At 46.5% G+C, this 19,887-nt stretch overlaps 1 long non-coding RNA gene across 1 annotated transcript; it reads left to right on the top strand.

Moving 5' to 3' along the window:
- Positions 1-1,040: 1,040 nt before the first annotated feature.
- LOC121042557 (uncharacterized) lies at positions 1,041-19,607 on the top strand. Its single transcript, XR_005796293.1, has 3 exons — positions 1,041-1,575; positions 13,039-13,107; positions 19,136-19,607. It is a non-coding gene; the product is annotated as an uncharacterized LOC121042557 (long non-coding RNA).
- Positions 19,608-19,887: the final 280 nt, after the last annotated feature.

The raw sequence follows: 19,887 nt of genomic DNA, 5'->3' as shown, positions 1-19,887 counted from the left end.
CCAATGCTCAGTTTTTAAAGTTGAAAAGCAATTTTTAAAATATTTGTTTAACTCTTCACGTTAAATAAGACTCACATAAACAACCAACGAAACTCAGAAACTCAGTTGGTTAAATTCCCTTAAGCATTTAAAAACTCTGTTCTCAAAATTTGATACATCTGAAGCGCCTCTAATTCCTGTCAGGACAGACTTACAAACCCAGCAAGCGAATTCTTTCTAAGCACTTAGCTCTTATAAATGTATAGGTGGATAAATCAGGTTGTCTGCCAACTTAATCAAATTCTCTTATTCCTTTCAACCTAAAACCACAAGTCTACAATCAACTGAGAATTTCAAATCACACCCCCGGGCTGCTATGTCATATACTCTAGTGTGCTGAAATCCCATGTATGTTTCTAGTGACTTAACATGACACATATTTTATTAAACGATGATTGCATCGTTTATTCCTCAATTCTACACCAAAGTATTAATACTGTGGGTTAGAGTGGCTTCATTATCTCTAAGTTTTTGATTCACCTTCCTGATTACCAAGTTTTCTCAGTAGTCCAGAGGGAGCCAGCTTGCATCTGAGGCACAGTTCTGGAATGTGACTCAAGACCCAGTTTTCGTTCCCAAAGTTTGGACCCAGACCCAGCATCTGGGCACCACATTCAGAATGATGTGCTCACAGGGTGATAGATAGGACCTCTCAACGCCTTACTTCTCATACCTCCTGATGTTTTATGCTGTCTCCCTACCCAGTCTTTAAAAATAGCAACCTAATGATTCACAACTTTAAATTCCCTGACTTAAGTTGATGAGACCCTGCACCCCCTCAGGGTTGCATCTGGTTTCTCGTCTGTCTGACCACATTCTGCATCCAAAGGCCAAAGAGCTCCTCACCCCCCAGACTGCAGGCTTGCTCACAGCCTGCACTGAGAACCACAGCAGACTGTCTACACCACAGGTGCATATATGGTATTCGGGATTATTTTATCGTGTCTTTCGAGGGCTGCTTTACTTTACTACTACACTCTCGCAAGCTCATACTCTCCCTCTCCATCTGTTCTTAAGGTTTTCCCATTTGCAGTCTTTGGTTTCCTTTGAAGTGATCAAAGCCTAGTTTTCTCTTTGTTACTTGAGTTGAAAGAACTACCTTTTTCTGATTATCCCTTAACACCACAGAGAGTACTGAGTTGTTTTGAAAACAAAAATTCCCTAACATGAATCTTTTATTCCCTTTTATCTTTACTTACCTTATGTAACTCTTAATTTCTAAGATGTAGCTCAATACATATCCCATATCCCTTAGCCCCCAACGACTCCCCCCAAAAAACCTACAAAGGAAAAAAAACCCAATGCCTCTACTCTTAATGGTGAGCTCTATTTCTGTTCTCTCTTTTCAGGATTTAGTCCTCTGCAGTCTCGTGATTGCCCTCACGCTGTATTCGACACAGGCTGGAGGAAAGTGTGTTTCATGAAGGTAGTTTCTCGTGCTCTGCTATCCCCCGCAGCACAGCGAAGAGGTTTGAGCTTCTCACCATAAGCTGCGGGATGGTCTTTAACTTCCAAGAACATACAGTTGGATTGGAGGTAAAATGGCTATTTTTTTTTTTTTTTTTGGTATCAGAATATCTCTAGTTTAAAGATGAAAAGTAGAACTGCGTGGAGGAAGAAAGATCATATAGGGGCGTTCATCGTCTTACTCCCAGTGAATCCTATTTTTTATCTCCCAAAGTAGAAGTCAAGATTCATGTACAGATGCTTTTTTCATTACACATACCACTTTCCCCATGAGATTAATGAGCACTGCCATGTTTCGCCTCCGTTGCCAAGCAGGAGGAGTCATTAGGGAACGTCCCAGAGACGTAGTATTGACACCTGAGCGAAGAAATATGGGGGAGCCAATGTTCATCCTATCTTTTGAATTTTTTATCCTTTTGGATGAAATTTTGGATGAATTTTTTATCTTGTTGTCAGTAGCTTCAGCGAAAGTGATTTTTTTTTTCACTTCAGAAGTCTGGGTGATGGCTGCCAACATTTGTAACCCAACTCAAGATGGTTAGACATTTCAAAGGTAGAATACGTGAAGGTCTACTTGTTTTAATAATAATGCCATCCTCTCAGATGTTTATAGATGCCCAGATAAACAGATGGGCTCATTCTATATCTATGACCCTGACAACCCAAGAGGCTTTTAAGAGTGGCAGAGGGTCAGGGGAGCCTGGGGGGCTCAGTTGGTCGAGTGTCCGACTTCAGCTCAGGTCACGATCTCGCGGTCCGTGGGTTTGAGTCCCGTGTTGGGCTCTGCGCCGACAGCTCGGAGCCTGGAGCCTGCTAAGGATTCTGGGTCTCCCTCTCTCTCTGCCCCTCCCCACTCATGCTTGCTCTCACTCTGTCTCTCTCTGTCAAAAATAAATAAACATTAAGGAAAACTTTTTTTAATGGCAGAGGTTCGCCATCTCGTCAAAATCACTATGTGTGAATATGAATGTTCATGCACATATGCACATATATCTCGACATACATATGTGTGGAGACATGCACATATATGAAACTCTCTTAAAGTATGCCGCTTTAACTACCTGTGCAAAAACAAATATCATCAATTATACATATGTAGTGAAAAAAAATCCTTAAATGACCTCAGAGAAAAATGATACTAATACCAAAACAAATATCATTCCAAAAATCCTGCCCATTGGTGGCAATATTTTTACTGGTTATTTTCTGATGTAATTTTAGTCTTCCCTTACAAAAACCCTCATATGTCCTCATAAGGTGGAGACCCAATTTGGAAGTTGAAGAAGACAAACTAATTCAGATGACATAGTCTCTCATAAGTTGGTTCAAGTGTGGAAATAAAAAATCACCAACCTCCCTCCCCCAGGTGTGCTTGAAAAATATTTTGTGGTGCCCAAATTTAGCAAACCCCAGTGCTTCAAGGAACCCAGTTTGAAACTCCTGATTTTGGCTTGTTTACCTACCCTCAAATGATATAAGATAAAAGGCATTCTATTTTAAATTATAAATAATCTGTAGCTCTTTAGGGAGAGAAAATAAACTGAAAACCATTCTAAAAATGTGCGCAAAAAATGAACACACCTTGTCTCTGCATAGTAAGATTCATCTTATAAAGAGCATCCCTGTAAACCTCAGAATCCCATGAAGTGTGGAGAGAGGCTGGTATCATTTTTAAGCCCATTTAACAGAACAGGGCACCGAGGCTTGGGGCGTTTAGCTGCTTTATTTAGGGTTAAAGAAGAGATGATCCGGGTCTTTGGACTTTAAGTTAGTGTGGTTTCCCTGTATCACATGTGCGTGGGCTGTTTACACATGAGTTTGCAATCAGACCGAATCCCGAGTCCTCATTCCGCTGCTCAGTCCTATTAGCCTAGCTCCTATCAGCTCTAAACCCTGTGCAACACATCTTTCTCTTTTCTGCCCCTAACTTGAGTCCTATTTATACAGTGGCCCGAGTGAAGGTGAGGACTCAGGAGCTCACAGGAGAGCTTGCCAGTTCTGCTCCCAGCTCACAGACCTCCCTTCCGCTCCCCGCTGCACTCCCCCAGCCCCCTGAATGGGAAGCCCCACCCAGGTTACACATCAGTCAAGTGCCCCAAACTAAATGAATCTCCGAGAGCGAGGCCCAGGCTTCAGTATTGTTAAAAAACTTCTCCAGATGATTTTCACTGTGGCCAGGGTTAAGATATCCAATCTGTCCTTGTCACTCTTGCCGAATGAGAGAACTCTTCCCTCTTGCCCTATTGGCTGGAGCTCCAGCATGCAGGAAGGAGTGGGTGTCAGCCCATTGTCTCCATGACCCGTGTGCATGCACCTGTGTGTTCACTCTGTTATGATGCACTTACCAGCTATGACATCGACGTTACTTAGAATACTACTTATCATGCTTAAATGGGCATGGGGATCACCTGAAGATCCTATTAATGTTCCCAGTCAGTGGGTCTTGGTTGGGGACGGCAATTTGCATGGCTAAACCAGCTCCCAGGGGGCGTCAATAGCTGTGAACCGCAGGCCACACTTTGAGGAGCAAAGATGTAGAACATCGAACTGATCAGTCAGTCTCATTTTACATGCACATACATATACGCACAAGTACTCTATTTTGTTGATTGTAATAGACATTTTTTCCACACTTCAACAAATGTGCAATTGAAATGCGTCTTGCAAACAATGACGGCTTAGGCTTGATGTTGACCAGGAGACAGCAGACGCGGTTCCCGTTGCCTCTGTGTGGGGAGACTTAGTCCTAGCCTTCGTCCTGGCTGTCTTATTGATGGTGCTTTGATAAGTCATGAGTGTGTTGTAGCTACAGGATTGAGTTTCACTGACACTAAAATATCTCCAAAAATTACATATAATTTTTCCCTTAAAGAAAAAGTTATTAAATAAAAAAGCATGAAAACAGAGCAGCAGGGTATAAATGTGTGTTGGTCGAGCGCATATGGCTCTTTGGTAGAATGACTAGATTATCTAACTTACTGAAAAGTGACCATCAGAGGCTTAACGACAGATTGCAACATCTGTTTAAAATATTCACTGCCCTTCCATTCGACCTCTCCCTCCGGGGCCCCTCCTTCCTGTATCTATCTGTGGGAGGAGCATACCCCACACCCAATCCTGACACGCTTGGCCACGTGAGCATGAGTTAATGGCCTGGGAGTAGAGTGACGTATGTATTTCTAAGCACAAGCCACAGGAGCCACCACCACCCATCTACTGTTTCTCTTCCCCTCTGCGCTGAGGACTGCGTGCCTCTGATAGGGGCCCTGCCCTCAGCCCAGACCCCAGAATGAGGGCCTGTGGAGCAGAGCCACAGCCAACCTGCAAAGCACATTTAACAGGAGCGAGAACTAAACCCTTTGCTGTTTTAAGCCCCGGCGATTTAAGTGGTGTTTGCCACCATGGCACAACTTACCGAAAGCTGACCAAGAGAAGGATCTAAGAAAAGAAGTAGGTGAAAAGGAATTAGTACTGAGATATATGACATGCAGAAGGATTGCCTAGTGCAGGGCAACCCATGCGAGCAAAGGCAGGAGACATTGCCAGATCCCTGAGGAGAGAATAAAGGTGCTCAGAGTAAGGAGAGACTGGTGTGAACAATACAGTGCTCTAGTACCCAGACCGTCATTAAGGCATCCTGCTTCACTTACAAATTATTTTTCTTAGTCGTTTGAAAGATAGAAGCGTGTCTTATAATCAGTGTTGTCTTGGAATCATGACCCAGTCACTGGTTCCAGTGGAGGCGCCATGTTGTATTTTGGTGTGTGTGTTGGGGCAGGGGTCTCGTCCCGTTCATACGCTCATCACTTGGGTGCCCCTTTCCCCAGCATTTTGATTTAAAGTCTGTCAAAGGATTTGTTCATTTCAAGGCTACCTAATGAAGAAAAGGACTATGTGTAGGTGTGTCCTCTAAATAAGGAATCAATTGGGCCATTTTTTAAGGCAAAATTGCCTGTGATCAAGCTCTCCCGGCTCACAGGTCCATGCTCTTTTTTTGTTTTTCATTTGGATGGCCACCCTTTTTTTTTAAAGTTATAATTTCATTTTTTAAAACTTATTTATTTATAATAAATTTTTAAAAGTTTTTACTTAAATTCCAGTCCGTTAACATACAATGTAATATCAGCTTATGAGTACCATAGAGTGATTCAGTAATTCTATACATTACTCAGCGCTCGTCATGATAAGTGTGCTTTTTAATCTCCATCACCTCGTTGATCCATCCCCTGGACTCCTCCTTTCTGGTAACCATCAGTTTGTTCTCAAGAGTTAAGAGTCTCTTTCTTGGTTTGTCTCTTTCTCTCTCATTTTTTTCCTTTGCTCGTTTGTTTTGTTTCTTAAAGTCTACATGTGAGTAAAATCATATGGCATTTGCTTTTCTCTGACTGACTTATTTTGCTTAGCATAATAGTCTCTAGCTCCATCCATGTTATTGAAACTGGCAAGATTTCATTCATTTTATGGCTGAATAATATTCCAGTGCATATACATACCATGTCTTCCTTATCCGCTCATCTATCATGGACACTTGGGCTGCTTCCATAAGTTGGCTACTGGAAGTAATGCTGCAATAAACATAGGGGTGCATGCATCCCTTTGAACTAGTGTTTTTGTGGGGCGCCTGGGTGGCGCAGTCGGTTAAGCGTCCGGCTTCAGCCAGGTCACGATCTCGCGGTCCGTGAGTTCGAGCCCCGCATCAGGCTCTGGGCTGATGGCTCGGAGCCTGGAGCCTGTTTCCGATTCTGTGTCTCCCTCTCTCTCTGCCCCTCCCCCGTTCATGCTCTGTCTCTCTCTGTCCCAAAAATAAAAACAAACAAACAAAAACAAAAACAAACAAAAAAAAAACCGTTGAACTAGTGTTTTTGTATTTTGGGGGGTAAATACCCAGTAGTGCAATACTGGATCATAGGGTGGTTCTATTTTTAATTTTTGGAGGAACCTCCATACTGTTTTCCATAGTGGCTGTGCCAGTTTTCATTCCCATCGATAGTGCAAGAGGGTTCCCCTCTCTCCACATCCTCACCAACACTTGTTGTTTCTTACGTTGTTGATTTTAGCCATTGTGACAGGTGTGAGGTGATGTCTTATTGCGGTTTTGACTTGCATTTCTCTGATGATGAGTGATGTTGAACATTTTTTCATATATCTGCTGGCCATCTGTATGTATTCTTCAGAGAAATGTCTGTTCATGTCTTCTGCCCACTTTTTATTTGGAATATTTGTTTTTTGGGTGTTGAGTTTTGTAAATTCTTTATATATTTTGAATACTAACCTTTATCAGATATGTCACCTGCAAATATCTTCTCCTGTTCCATAGGTTGCCTTTTAGTTTTTGATTGTTTCCTTCACTGTGCAGAAGCTTTTTGTTTTGATATAGTTCCAATAGTTTATTTTTGCTTTTGTTTCCCTGGCCTTAAGAAACCTATCTAGGGGCGCCTGGGTGGCTCAGTCGGTTGAGCGACCGACTTTGGTTCAGGTCATGATCTCATGGTTTGTGAGTTCGAGCCCCGCATCGGGCTCTGTGCTGACAGCTCAGAGCCTGGAGCCTGCTTCAGATTCTGTGTCTCCCTCCCTCTCTGCCCCCCCCCCACCCACACTCTGTCTCTCTCTCTTTCAAAAATAAACATTAAAAAAAATTAAAAAAGAAACCTATCTAGAAAGAAGTTACTAGGGCTGATGTCAAAGAAATTACTGCCCGCATTGTTTTCTAGAATTTTTATGGTTTCAGGTCTCACATTTAGGTCTTAATCCATTTTGAAAATATTTTTGTGTATGGTGTCAGAAAGCTTCACCCTTTTTGCACGTTGCTGTCCAGTTTTCCCAACACCATTTGTTAAAGAGATGGTCTTTTTCGGGATATTATATGTAGATGATGAATCACTAAATTCTGTTTCTAAACCAGTACTACACTACAAGTTAATTAACTTGAACTAAAATTATAAATAAGTAAGTAAATAAATAAATAAGAGACTGTCTTTTTTCCATTGGATATTCTTGCTTCCTTCGTTGAAGATGAATTGACCGTATAATTGTTGGCTTATTTCTGTGTTTTCTATTCCGTTCTGTTGATCTGTGTGTCTGTTTTTCTGCCAATGCCACGCTGTTTTGATCACCACAGCTTTGCAATATAACTTGAAGTCTGGAACTGTGATGCCTCCAGCTTTGGTTTTCTTTTTCAAGATTGCTTTGGCTATTTGGTGTCTTTTGTGGTGCCATACAGATTTTAGGATTGCTTGTTCTAGTTCTGTAAAAATGCTATTGGTATTTTGATAGGGATTGCATTGAAAGTGTAGGTTGCTTTGAGTAGTATAGACATTTTAACAATATTTGTTCTTCCTATCCAGGAGCATGGGATGTCTTTCCATTTCTTTGTGTCATCTTCAATTTCTTTCATCCGTGTTTTAGAGTTTTCAGAGTAGAGGTCTTTCACCTTTTTGGTTAAGTTTATTCTTAGATATTTTATTATTTTTGGTGCAATTGTAAATGGGATTGTTTTCTTAATTTCTCTTTCTGCTGCTTCATAATTAGTGCATAGAAATGCAAGAGATTTCTGTACATTGATCTTGTATCCTTCAGCTTTACTGAATTCATGATCAGTTCTAGAAGTTTTTGGTTGGAGTCTTTAGGGTTTTAGGAGCGCTTTTCCCCTAAGGTTAGGAACACAAAAGTGATGTCCACTCTCACCATTTTATTCAACATAGTACTGGAAGCCCTAGCTGCAGCAATCAGACAACTGAAAGAAATAAAAGGCATCCAAATAGGAATGAAGAAGTAAAACTCTCATTGTTTTCAGATAACATGATACTGTAAATGGATGGCAACTCTTTTGAGATGGTAGGTACGTTATGGGGATGATGGGAGGAGTTGGGCAGAAGAGTTGTGTCTGCCAACATGTTTTTGTTCTATTTACTTTAGAGGAGGAGGGGACAGAGGTTATTATCATGAAATCATGATACATATAAGACATTGAGATTTAGGGTACACAGGTGTGTGTGTATATGCATGTGGTGTCCACACCATGGCCCTTATGCATGGGTTGGACAAGCAATAATTAATGAGGCCACACTTCTATTTTTCTTTTCTTCTTCATTTTGTCTCTATTTGATGAAGAAAACTTACAGAAAAATTTATCCTAGTTTTAGAACGCAAAATATTTTTATTTTTTACTTATAATTTCCACTCTGTTCTTCTCTAAAGTACCCTACCAGCTTTGAATGAGTTGAATGACGTTCAGCTGAAATTAACCCACTCGTACAAAAGATTCACATTTCCCTCAGAGACGCAAGGCAAGACAAATAGAACTATAATTACGTTTCCTTTTGGCTTCTATCTCCTCCTTTATTCCTTTTTTTTTTTTTTTTAAAGAGACAAAGATCTTAATAGAAGTGCTTCTCTCCATACCTGTTGGAAACTCTTTAAATTCCAAGAACTAACTCTGAAGGATTTTTAGGTCAAAGATAAGGGTCGGCCAGACTCGGTGAGCGACAACAACATAACTGGATGTCAGCAGGGATTACTCGGTGGCTTTGAGCCATATTAGGGATGCGGAGTGGGAGTGACTAGATACGGACCATTTGTACAGCTTCAGCGTCACTTGCTCAAGTTGATACAATCGGTCATCCTTAAGCAGCCTGCAGGGTGAAGAGTCAAATGAAGTTCTGAAAATCAGCAGGTGTGTCTGGACAGTGCAAGTAGCCAGTTTAGATTAGGCAGGCAGAAGACTCCGGTTCAAGCCCCACATTTGGATCGGGCATGCATGTACCTCTCCGTATGTTTCTTCAACAAGAAACCATTGTGCTCTCTGGTCTATCTTAGTTCCTCTGCAATATGAAGAGGCTGAACGAGATGGTCTCTTAGCTCCCTTTGAATGCTGATCACCCCGCGATTCTGCCACCTCCTCACCCTATGTGGCTGTCGACAGCCCTCCGCACGCTTGCCACACGCCCGGCAGGGCAGAATCGCCTGGATTGTACCACATTAAACTTGACAGTGTACATAAAACATCTGCCATCCAGGCACTCTTGGTCAAATTGCTGTCATTCTGCAGAGTCTAATGCAGAGGGCCGCACGATTGCAAGAAACCCTGGACGAGAACTCCATCTTTAACAACGTGGGCTGCACATGGCGGGAGAAGTTTGCTCCCTGCTTTGGCAACAGCACCATTTGCTCAAGTGCAGACACTCTCCAGGGGCCTCTTTCAGACTTGATTGTTTGTAAGGAGTTCTGACAGCGTCTCTTGTGGAAGTTGCTGGAAAGAGTAGCCCCAGGATTGCTTAGCACACAGGAGATGCTAGGTCCTTAATTGTCTGGGAAGACAGTCAAGGAATAAATTACCAGGTTCTGGTATTTCTGAAGTGTCACTGCCATTTGGCTACTGAGTTTGCAAGAAATTGATTAGGGTGGGCAGCAAACGTTTGCAGCGATGTGTTACGGGGCCGTGTAATCTCCCAGAGGGAAGGGTTTCTTCTGTAGGACCACTTGTAGAAACTGAGTATCTTCTGTTTCCATCAGGCTGCAGAAAAATAATGTGGCTACTAGGCTACCTTTAGGTTACTTGGCTTCTTACAATGAGGGCAAAGAGGAAAAATGGAAACATTTAAATTTATTTTTTTTTAATTTTTTTTAACGTTTATTTATTTTTGAGACAGAGAGAGACAGAGTATGAATGGAAGAGGGTCAGAGAGAGGGAGACACAGAATCGGAAACAGGCTCCAGGCTCTGAGCCGTCAGCACAGAGCCCGACGTGGGGCTCGAACTCACAGACTGCGAGATCATGACCCGAGCCGAAGTCGGCCGCTCAACCGACTGAGCCACCCAGGCGCCCCAGGAAACATTTAGAAACGCCGTATAAGACGCGACTAATTCTCCATTGCCCCTTTTCCCCACAGTGTTCTTTTTTAAGCTTTTGGGGGCTGTCATCGACAGAGCAAATTTTCTCTTGCATGTGTATATGCCTGCCAAGACTGTACATTTCTCAAGATTATAATAAATGAGTAACTGATACATGCTGCGTAACGCCGTCCTGCTTCCTGACTTCACCTCCTACTCATTTGCCGTCTGTGATTTCCAGCGACTGGCCTAGGTGATGGGAACCCAAAATGAATGGGGCAGTCTGCTTTTATGGTGTTTGCTGAAGTCCGGTGGAGACACAGGCACCGAAACAGATCATTAAATGCAATCCAGTGGGTCCACACCTTAGGGGATCATAGGGAAGCTTCACTGGGATGGGCCTTTTAAGGTTGAATTGCCAAGAATCAGCAAGAGTCATTTAGGGAGCGTTTCCTGGAAGAGGGAAGGCATCAGCAAAGCAACAGAGGAGAAACATGTGGTGTATGTGGGGGAAAGTTCGGTTCTGCAGCAGGAAAGTACAGGGAAGAATCAGAGAGAAGGCTGAAGATCAGGGCTGAGAACAGCCCATAGAAGGCTGTGTTGCCACATAAGGAAATTACTTCTCATTCTCAATTTCATCTTATTGCACAGACAGCCCTTCTAAGTTTTAGCAGTTTTAATCCCTTGCAATTGAATCTTCTAGCGATGTGGGTCTCAGCCCCTGCCAACTCCAAGTCACATGCAGAGCTTTAGAGATGCTTAATGCTCAGTGTGTTCAGTACCAAGTGGTCAAGATGCAGGCTTCGGTACTCTTATAACTTCCCAGGCGGTTACAGTGTTTAGCCCAGGCTCAGAACCACGTTACCGTCCGCTATCTGAGGAGGGTAAGAAACGTAAATTCTAGGCACCACTTAATTACCTTTGAAATTCACATCCCTTCCTCATTGTGATTCTCCCTGGTCACTCTGTGCACCATCACGGTCACGCTAAATTGATTGACAATTAAAGAAACATACACTGCAGTATACTTTCATATGGGTGTTTTTGTCAAAGGCTCCCAATAATCTTTCTAGAAAATGCACTCCTAGAAGTGGCGGAGTCCTGGTATAATTTCATAGGCCACCGCTGTCCTCCCCCGGTTCAGTGCCCGAAATCCCAGGCTTCTGTCTCTCTTACCACTCACCTCCTGATGATTTACTGCCTGCCATGTGTGAGTCGTTTCTCTTGTGTCCTTAGAAATTAGACTTTTGGGGTGCCTGGGTGGCTCAGTCGGTTGAGTGTCTGAGTCTTGATTTCGGCTCAGGTCATGATCTCAAGGTCGTGGGATGGAGCCCCTGTCCAGCTCTGCACTGAGCACGGAGCCTACTTAAGATTCTTTCTCTCCCTCTCTCTCTACCCCTCCCCTGCTCACGCTTTCTGTCTTTCTCTGAAAATAAGTAAACAAACATTGACAAAAAGAAATTAGACATTCCTGTGTGACACATCTGACTCGAAAGCCAAGTCGCCAATTTTAAATAAGCAAAGGAGAGTTAGACCAGTTCTCTGGGTTGCTAAAATTCTGTAAATCTTCGGTCTGTTTCATCACGTTGTTTATTTTTAATGGTCGTGAGACTTCGGAGACTGGGTTCGGGAACAACCACATCTAGGCTTTCCAAGTGAATTCTAGCAAAAGAGACGCTATTTCTCTTATGAAAACAGATGTGGAGGAGAGAGATGGTCTTGGGAGAGCTATAGATCAGGGTTGGAATTCTGAATGTGACCAGCAAGCTACGTGGGTTAGTGCTCACCCCTCAGAGCCCTGTCCTTGGCTATAGAAGCATTTAATGCTGTCAGGCTGCTATGGTGACTTATGTAGAATGTTGACCATTAGTCTCTGGGACCCGAAAATGTCAGTGTTGGGCTTTTTCTGCTTCTTCATTTTTGTTTTTATTTTGGAGAGAGAAAGAGAGCGCAAGCAGAGGAGAGGGGCAGAGGGAGAGAGGGAATCTTAAGCAGGTTCTAGCTTCAGCGTGGAGCTCAACGACCCTGAGATCGTGACCTGAACTGAAATCAAGAGTCAGACGCTCAACCAACTGAGCCGTCCAGGCGCCCTGTGTCAGTGTCCTTTTTAAGCAGCAATAAGATTATGTGTGTGATACCAGTTCTACTGGAGTTGGAGTTTCTGGAAAATGCTTCACTCACAAGGCAGAGACACGCATGCTTATTGAACAGCCATCGTATCTCAGGTTGCATGCTAGCCCCACATAAACAAGGATGATGGACGAGAGCTCCTGTCTCCAAGTATCTGAAGATAGCCACTGTTAATTTTCAGCTAATGCCCAAACTGCAGAATGTATTATATAACCATTAAAAATAGTGATTTGGGGGCGCCTGGGTGGCGCAGTCAGTTAAGCGTCCGACTTCAGCCAGGTCACGATCTCGCGGTCTGTGAGTTCGAGCCCCGCGTCATGCTCTGGGCTGATGGCTCAGAGCCTGGAGCCTGTTTCCGATTCTGTGTCTCCCTCTCTCTCTGCCCCTCCCCTGTTCATGCTCTGTCTCTCTCTGTCCCAAAAATAAATAAACGTTGAAAAAAAAATTTTTTAAAAATAGTGATTTGGAGGCTTATTGGGTAGCTTGGATAACTTCTGCCGGATGTTACTGTGTGAGAAAAGTAAGATTCAGAAAAGGCATAGAAAATACTCTTTTTGTTTGTTTTTTAAACAGTGACAAAACTGTGTGGAGATGGGCGTTCACATAATGAATAAATGCCTGTGAAGATGTGTGCCGGAACCAGTAAGTAGAGGCAGATAGACAGACACCCACTTCCAGGCCTCAGCTTAGCTGGCCTGGTGGGGTGGGGGGAGGGGAGAACTCAACACGAGGTGTTAGGGAGGGTGACAACGGTGGGCAGGATAAGCTCTCTTTCAGGTAAAAGTGTGTGTGTGTGTGTGTGTGTGTGTGTGTGTGGTTTTCCAGAAAGAGATGTAGTCATTTGTCATTGTTGAAAAAGATGTAGCTCTTTTTTTAACTCTTTTTTAATGTTTATTTATTTTAGAGAGAGGGAGAGTGAGTGTGGGGAGGGGCAGAGAGAGAGGGAGACACAGAATCCGGAACGGGCTCCAGGCCCTGAGCTGTCAGCACAGAGCCCGACACGGGGCTCGAAACTCACCCACCCAGAGATCATGACCTGAGCCGAAGTCGGACTCTCAACCGACGGAGCCCCCCCGGGCACCCCGAGATGTAGGCTCTTTAATTCAACACGAGAGGCTGTCATGGGCTGAATTATATCTCCCAAAAAAGATACATTGAAGTCCTAACCTCCAGTACGCCCGTCCGTGACCTTATTTGGACATAAGGTCATTGCCGATGTAATTAGTTAATGTGACACGTCCCCACGTGAAGACAGATGCTCACAAAGAGGCACCGCATGAAGACGAGGACAGACGTGATGCTGGGACAGCAAGGGAATGGCAGTCACTGGAACCACCAGGAGCTGGAAGGGGCAGGAAGGACCCTCCCCCAGCGCCTTCAGAGGGAGTTTGGCCTTGGCCCTGCCCACACCTTGATCTTGGACTTCTGGCCTCCAGGACTGTGAAAGAATGAACTTCCGCTGTTCTAAATCACACCGTTGTGACACCTTGTTACCACAGTCCTGGGAACTGAATATAGACACAATTCTTGATGGTGTTTTATAACCTGACTTTTTTGTGTAACAAGATATTTCCATGTCATGAAAGCGGCGGCTACAGTATCCAAGATGGAGTTTTACATCTACTCTGAAAGTACGACTGCATTTTGTATCCTGTAAACTGACCTTGTCGAGTAAACCCGACCTGGCCGCTCCCGTCGGCTTCTCGAGGGCAGGCTGGAGATCTGGGGTTCGGGCCTTTTCACAGACGCTTAAACCCACGGCTACGACCCTGTGCTGCGCCCACGGGCCGTGTCCTTATTTCTCCTTTGCGGGCGTGGAGTGCTGGGCTCTCTCCAAGCCTCACGCTAGGTGCTGAGGATACCACACAGGCCACGGTGTCGCACGTGTGCCCTGGCACGTGGGTTCTCGGGAAACTCGGCCAGAGCAGGGAGGCCCAAGCCGGCACAGGAGCCTCGGACCTTCGAGAGGTCTTGGGACTGAGCAGGAATCTGTGTGGACAGACCTGGACCCACTGACACCCCAGAGCAAGCCCTGAAGACCAGAGCAAGGAAGCTTCCAGCGAGCCTGTTTGGATAGATGCTCAGACTCAAAATTATATTTATTTATAGAAAATTAAATGTTCATATGAACTAATGTTCATAGTAGACTCTTCTATGGCACAAAACAGTACTACCTATATTCTTACATGTATTAACTTACTTAACTTCATGATATGCGAATGCCCTACATACTGTTACCATCCTCATTTTACAGATGTTTAAAACTGAAGCACAGACAGGCTAAGCCACTGGCCCGAGGCCACGGAGCCAGTAGGAGACAGAGCTGGGAATTTGAATGCAGGCAGTCAAGGCAGCACGCTTGGCTACGTGTCTTTGAACAATATTCTGGACTTTTTGATCTGGTAACATACGGTGTTGGTCTTCACATTTTAAAGGGGTAGAAATAACCAAGAGGAAAAAAAATGGAATCGTCTTATAACGTTAAAAAGGTACAAAATACTTTTATTCTAGAGGAAATCAGGTTGAACAGTTATTCAGTAACTTGAAGTGCCTTCGTGCAAAGGAGAGGGTATGGGCTTGAGGAGTGCGGTCAGACACGAGGAAGGACTTTCTGGGGGGGGGGGGGGGGGGGAGGGGTCCCCATAAGGGCGCGGGGGGCCCCCCCCCCCCCCCCCCCCCCCCCCCCGCAGCCGAGCTTCCATCTGGTTCTGGAAGGAACGAGTCTGGCCAGGGCTCTTAGGAGCAGCTCCTGCTTCCAGAACCGGTTTGGTCAGTGGACGTTACTGCTTTGCTTCATAGGCACCGAGTTAAAGCAGCGTCATCATTGAGGAGGGCACCTGTTGGGATGAGCACTGTTGGGATGAGCACTGGGTGTTGAATGGAAACCGATGTGACGATAAATTTCACATTAAAAAAAAATAAAAAATAAAAAAATAAAAATAAAAAAGTAAATACATTGGATGAGGTGAAAACAAACGAGCCAACAAAAGATTGCCTCTCCAGATGCCCGGGTGAGAGGGTTTAAGCGTGTGAGGAGTGACACGGTGTCTTAATGATTCCTTTAGGTAAAGGGGAGCTAGGCCAATGCGGGCATTTAAATGGCTGGATTTAAAAGTTAATGAAGTGCTGAGAAGCCAACAGGCGCAGACAAGAAGGCAGCGGGGCTGCAGCGATTTTGATGAGGACCGGACAGGCCCCCCGCGCAGCCAGCAGGGGAGAGAGAGAGAGAGAGCGAGCAGTCTGCAAACCATACCACCGCCTGCTGCCTGTCAGCTCCAGCAGCCCCCCCAGAGAGCCAGCCGGGCCTGTGACCTCCTTGCTTGGAAGTTCCTGTCTCCCCAGCTGTCCTCATTCGGAGAGCTCGTCCTGGCTTTGATCGAAGCTTGTAAAATGCTAGCCCTTTTGCCCCATTCGTTCCCAGATAAGAATCTCTCCCTCTTTTCCCCAAAGGCCGTGTTTTTCTAAGCAGGAATCTTTTTCCTTGACGATGCAACACTGAGTTCCGGCATTAGAAGGGAGAGCAAAACCCTAATTGCCTTTCAGCGTGTGTGGAAGTCACGGATGAGGGCGACGTGAATTCTGTCACACTGAACGTTGAGTCTCCAGCGAATGTGCGCACGGGTGACAAAGCCAAGGTCCCGGTGACTGGAGACAGAGCGGTGGATAGATCCGGAGTTCTAAAGTGATGCCTGGCTTGGCTCGGAGTGGCTTCGCCGATTCGTCCGAGGCCGGAGTGTTCAGGCCAGGCATTACTAGGCTGGGGGGACCTTCTCCCGTTCCGTCTGGGATGCAGAATGCCTGCCTGGGAGAAGTCAGCTTCTTGTGGTCATTTGGTGGTGAAGGGGGACAGGCAGGGCCGGGGTCCTCTGTCAACTGGTGTTGTTGGAAACAATGCTCATGGGGCGCCTGGGTGGCGCAGTCGGTTGAGCGTCCGGCTTCAGCCAGGTCACGATCTCGCGGTCCGTGAGTTCGAGCCCCGCGTCAGGCTCTGGGCTGATGGCTCGGAGCCTGGAGCCTGTTTCCGATTCTGTGTCTCCCTCTCTCTCTGCCCCTCCCCCGTTCATGCTCTGTCTCTCTCTGTCCCAAAAATAAATAAACGTTGAAAAAAAAATTAAAAAAAAAAAAAAAAAGAAAACAGTGCTCATTTCGGAATCCTCCGGAAACCAACAAAGCCCAGCCCACTGTGTCCGGGGTAAGAGGGTGATGGGATAGTGTAAGTGGTGGGACCTGGCCCCCCTTTCCTCTCTGAAGACCCCCGTCGGTCAGAGAAGCTATGCCACTGTCCGAATGCCTACGTCCCCCCGGAATTCCCGTGCTGAAACCCTGACCCCACAGGTGACGGTGGTAGGAAGTGGGGCCTTTGAGAGGTGCTTGGGTCATGAGGGTGGAGCCTCATGAATGGGATTGGTGCCCTTATGAAAGAGGCCCTAGAAAGATCCCTCACCTCTGTAAGGGTGACGTAAGGACACAGTGAGACATTTGCAACTCAGAAGAGGGCCGTCACGGGACTGTGCTGGCGCCCCGATCTCGGGCATCCGGACTCCAGGACTGTGAGTTGTTTGTAAGCCCCGCGGGCTGTAGTGTTTTGTTACCGCAGCACGGATGGACTAAGACAAGCTCCTGACGCCTCCACAGAGATTGGTGCCTGCCGGCCATCAGGGCCTGTATGAGGGCCCGCGTGAGAGGGACGGCAGCTCGTCCTCAAGGAGCTCACGCCCAAGTGCAAGAGAGAGACCAGGACTAAATGCGCGGAGAAGACACAGTCACACAGGACCCGCTCAGCCCACATGTGCTCGTGTCCTTCTGCGCATGGGGGAGACATCGTGTCAAGAGCCGAGAGACATCTGTCTGCGTTCTATGGGGAAGAGCTAGACACACAGCGGCTGTAACGGGTACACACGGTGCCGAGACGGCCGTGAACCCCAGGAGAAGTTAGAGCAGGGTGAGGACGGTGGGGGGCTGTGCTGGAATGTGGTTAGGTGACGTACACGCTCAGGGAGTCTTGGTGAGAAAAGACATTCAGGCAAAGACTTGAAGGAGGCAGGGAGTCAGCATGTGGGTACCTGGAGAAGAACGTCCCCGGCCGAGGGAACACTCTGGGGTCTGAGCCCTGGAGTGCACCTGCCGTATTTAAGGAACACCAGGGCTCAGTGTGGTCAGAGTGGCTCACGTGGAGGGGAGAGGCCGGTGGGGTCAGTGAGGAAAGGGGGCAGCTCCTGTTAAGTCTGGGGGGCCACGCAGAGGTCTTTGGCTCTTATTCTGGATTCCACATGAGGTGCAGTCTGGTCCAGAGCGAAGGGATGCTTAGCTTGGGTTACGCATGAGGAGGAGTTCATATTGGGAGCCCCCGATTCAGAAGCTATTGCAGTAATCGGGGGAGAGGTGACGAGGTCGGGGGCAGAGGTGGAAGCCGAGGAGGGCATAGGGAAGAAGGGAGAGCCCACAGGACTTGATTATGGGGCGTGAAGGAGAGACTCACAGGCTTTAAGAACAAGGCTGGAAGGATGGAGTTGCCACTAAATGAGAGGGAATCTGCCGGTAAGATTCAGCCTCGAAGAGATCCTTGTGTTGGATATCCAAGTGGAGGTAATGAGCAGGCAGGTGGATACACAAGTCTGGGTTCAGGAAAGTGACCTGGATGCAAAATATGAATTTGGGGGTCATGGCACATGGATGGTATGATCGTTAGTTTTCATTGAATACTCCCAAGGTATTGCTATGAAGGTATTTTGTAGGGGCGCCTGGGTGGCTCAGTCGGTTAAGTGTCTGACTCTTGATCTCAGCTCAACTCTTGATCTCAGGGTTGTGAGTTCAAGCCCCTCGCCGGGCTCCATGCTGGGCATGAAGCCTACTTAAAAAAAAAAATAAAAGAAAGGAAGGAAGGATTTTGTAGATATGATTAGATGTAGATGTGGTCAAATCGATTAACCTTGAGTGAAGGAAGTTACCCTTGACACAGTGGGTGGGCCTTGTCTGAGCAGTTGAAGGCCTTAAGAGCAGACACTGAGGTTTTTCAGAGAAGAAGCTCTGCTTCCAGACTGCAGCATCGATGCCTGCTTGGAGGTCAATTGATTTTTTTGGGGGTGGGGGGTAAGATGAGATGACTAACATCAGGTTTCAGTGCGGATGGGAATGAACTCATAGAAAGGATGGAGTTGGGAATACGAGAGAGGAAGGTGGCCTGGCTGGAGCAGGGCTCCAGAGGGGTATAGGTTGGCCTTGATCTCTGCTGGAGCAACGCCCTTGAGTAGGTCAGGGGGGCGAAGCACGCAGGAAGGTCGGCCTTTGATGGAAATGTGTCTCTATCTCTAGCAGTAGTTGTCAAATTTGCAAGTGCCTCCAAATTCACCCAAAGGCTTGTTAAAACACAGAGTTTGGGGGGCGCCTGGGTGGTGCAGTCAGTTAAGTGTCCGACTTCAGCCAGGTCACGATCTCGCGGTCCGTGGGTTCGAGCCCCGCGTCAGGCTCTGGGCTGACGGCTCGGAGCCCGGAGCCTGTTTCCGATTCTGTGTCTCCCTCTCTCTCTGCCCCTCCCCCGTTCATGCTCTGTCTCTCTCTGTCCCAAAAATAAATAAACGTTGAAAAAAAAAATTTAAAACACAGAGTTTGGGGCTCCACCCCAGAGTTTTTAGGCCTGTGATGTGACCTGTAGATTTGCATTTCTTCCAAGTTCCCAGCGGACCCTGATGCTGCCGTTCCAGGACCACAGTCTGAGGACCACCGGCTGACAGTGAGTAGATGGGAGGCAGGATGTGCAAACCCAGATGCATGATGGAAGAGGGGTGTGGTTGGGGGCAATTTCCCAGTCAAGCAGAAGGCCAGGCCGCTAGCTGCAAAGGGGGAGAAGAGGTTGTGGGTGCCTGAGGAGAGAGGAAAAGCTGGGGAAATAGTCACCGAGGAGAAATGGGAGAGAGAGTGAACCACGGTTGACACATCACATGTTTGACATCACTATGGTCCACTGGAGCCTGTCCATCATGAATTCCAGGTGAGACCAGGCAACGTGCTGTGGTCTTGGCCCAGCTACATCCAGTTGGCAGAGGCCTGGATTTCAGAGCAGTGGCGTGGCTGAGCAAGTGTGAAAAAGCATGAGGGCAAGAGAGTCGAGGATATAGGCAGACAAAAATGGCAGCGACCGCACAAGGAAGGGAGCTGAGAAAGGGTGGGCGAGAAGGAAGGTGGGGAGGGACGGAGGGAGGACAGGTGGTGGCTGAAGCTCCCGGGAGGGAAGGGCCAGGGAGCCAAGCCAGAGGCCCTGGGCTGGATGCACCGTGTCTGCAAATATTACTGCCCGGAATGAAACAGGAGTGAGTGGTTTGGGTGAGGGGCTCTGACTTCGGCAGAGAACTTCTAGAAATGACAGGAGGAGTGGGCAGCCTCCCGTCAGTGGGGAAAGTCGGCAGGCTGTAAGGAGGGGAGAGG

This window comes from Herpailurus yagouaroundi, unplaced genomic scaffold, assembly GCF_014898765.1.
Source record: "Herpailurus yagouaroundi ecotype Mexico unplaced genomic scaffold, PumYag 29, whole genome shotgun sequence".
Classification (NCBI taxonomy): domain Eukaryota; kingdom Metazoa; phylum Chordata; class Mammalia; order Carnivora; family Felidae; genus Herpailurus; species Herpailurus yagouaroundi.
This window is presented reverse-complemented; position numbering and strand designations above follow the sequence as displayed.